Genomic DNA, 2,703 nt, shown 5'->3' on the forward strand with positions numbered 1-2,703 from the left:
CAAATTATAAGTCCCTTTGACTTTTTTTTATACATCTATTTTGCTATGTATCTAGATATAATAATATATTTAGATACATAGCAAAATGGATAAATCAAAAAAGTCAAACTGACTTATAATTTGGAATCGGGGGAGTATATGATAATTTTCAGGCATATTAGTTAATGGTGAGCATGTGAGTTATTTGCAAGGAAGTTAATTGTTATTCGCTGATTATATATGTTTTTTTTCAAGACATGTGTGTTGTATGTGTTTTTTTTAAAGGTATGTGTTGTATGTGTATTGTTATTTCTTAAAATTTTTATAATTATTGCTCATTGCAATGATATATTTTTTATAGAGGCTTGTGTATTGCATGTTTATGTCTACTAGTCTTGAAAAGAAAGTGTTGTTTCGCGTTTGCAATTTACTTTTCGACAGACAAGGTAATTTATTTTGTGTCAATGTCAACGATCTCGAATCCTCAGTTCATCTAAGAGGATTATGAAATTATAAGCAGCATACGTGTCACATTGACTGAGAACAAGTCAAGTCGAGTTAGAGGAATTTGCCGGTAATTACCCCCCTCGGATTGCTTGATCCATTTCATTGCCATCAGCTTCAAATTAAACGATCCATCGCGACAAGACAAGAACCGATACTAGTACTATGGCGAGCCTCCTCAAGAAAATCGTAGACGCTGAGCAGTGGAACGCCGAGGACATCGCCGGGCGGCTGGGCATGGTCTTGCACGCCGCCTTCCTCTTCGCCGGCTTCCAGCCCTACGGCGCCCTGCCACGGTCGGGACACCTCCTGAAGAAGCAATCACGCAAGAAGGGAAGCTCGCTGTGCCTCTCCGGACAGTACACCGCGCCGGACCTTGCGCACCGCGACGGCGCGGACGCTGCCGTGCTGATGCTGTGTGTGCAGGGGAGCGACGTCGCGCTCCTCGTGTTCCTCGTCACCACCGACGGCGACGACACGCCGGAGAACGCGTACTTGGAGCGGCTGGATCTCGGCACCGTCAGGCCGTTCCTCTCCCGCAGCCTCTGTGGCGTGGAGCCCTGGGCGTCGCGGATCTGCAAGTCGCTCGCCGACGGCGTGTGCTGGGGCCTCCTCCACGAGCTGTGCCGCAGGAACGGTCTGCCGCTGAGCGGCTTCGAGTCCCTGCCCGACGACCTCAAGGCAGCCGTCTTGGAGAAGCTCACCGACGGCAAGGACCTCGCGAGGGTGGAGTGCGTTAGCTCCCAGCTGAGGCTGCTCGTGGCGGAGCGTGACCACAAGCTGTGGAAGACCTTGTACAAGGCCCTGCCTGCGCGCCAGCGCCGGGGCCGGTGGCGTCTGTGGTGCTTGTGGTTCTTCCACGACGACGCCGAGAGCTCCGACGAGGAGCAGGAGACTCTCAGTGTCGGATCGAGCTGGAAGGACATGTACGTGGAGGCCAGGCGGCGTCCCTATTATCCCTTGTTGTTCGACTCCGTTGATCTTGATCCCATCAGAATAATTCGTCGAAGGGGCCTGTTGTCATGGCCCCTATTATCCGCCGGAGGAGGAGAAGACAGTTCCTCCAAGGGTCGACAGAAGCGGCGGCCGCCGCCGGAAGCTGGCACGGAACGACTACAACAAGTGGCATGGTGGCGGCGCGATCCACTCGCCGTCGTCTCGCTATCGCTGGAAGCATCGCTAGCTGATCATGCGCTCCTCGTATGCTTGCAACTGAAATCCTGCATATATACTCAACTCAACAACTGATGCGTCTGATTTATTTGTTTCGAGATTTCGATCATGGAACGAATGGAATGGACTGGTCAGATTGTAATTAGTGCTGTTATGCTCTGCATAATCCTGACTGGTGACTATCACGCACCGCAGTAATAATGTACACATCTGAATGGTTTATTGGGAATTCAGTGTTGATCTCATGGTAATTCTGCTTGATATATGACTGAGGGACGTCGTATATATTGTTGATTGGTGTTGCTAGAACGTACTATCTACCATCAGAGTCGCTCGGATGTTGCAAGCTGTGATTCGGGACACTGTCTGGTCGAGAGTCAAGACAGCAGATTGGCCGTGAAGACGTGGCTCCGGAGATTCGTGGATGGTGGATGGTGACAAGTGGGAAGCCGATGACCTCGCTGCCCGGGTGGAACGGCGTCGTGGTCTTCCATGCGCGCGTACGTACTTCCTCACGAGGCACCGGCGACAGGCACTGCTCATACCGAGAGCACTATCTGCATTTTTAAATGGGAATTTTTTACTGAGGGTCATCGGACTTGGTCGAGTTCTTCTTGATATTTTCAAATTGCACTTTTACCTGTATAAATTTATTCGAAGTTCTTGTTCATGTTTCGGTACTTTTAAATTACACGCTTAGTTCCTTAAATTTAACCCAAGTTTTCATTCGGATCCTAGCACTTTTAAAATACACACTCAGTTCTCTAAACTTGTATTGTTATATGATTACAGTCCATCCCCATAACCCACACTGCTTTGCATGAGCCCACTCGTGCGGCCGCATCGCGTGACACCGTGTTCATCCGCCCAAATGGTGTAGCGCACCACGGCCGAGAAGCGCAGCGGGCTCAGGAGGGATGTGCAGGCCTAGATTTTTAGGACCTGCTACATCGCTTGGCAGCCCTTTCTGTGCTTGCCTTACTACAGATCCCAGCCGAGCCTTCACAGCGGTTGCATTCAACACCAACACCGCACTCCTTCCTCTTC

The 2,703-nt window shown here is 50.2% G+C and overlaps 1 pseudogene; it reads left to right on the plus strand.

Moving 5' to 3' along the window:
* Window positions 1-648: 648 nt before the first annotated feature.
* On the plus strand, window positions 649-1,763 carry LOC136490981 (uncharacterized; annotated as a pseudogene).
* The last annotated feature ends 940 nt before the right edge of the window (window positions 1,764-2,703 follow it).

Source organism: Miscanthus floridulus, chromosome 1, assembly GCF_019320115.1.
Source record: "Miscanthus floridulus cultivar M001 chromosome 1, ASM1932011v1, whole genome shotgun sequence".
NCBI classification, from domain to species: Eukaryota; Viridiplantae; Streptophyta; class Magnoliopsida; order Poales; family Poaceae; genus Miscanthus; species Miscanthus floridulus.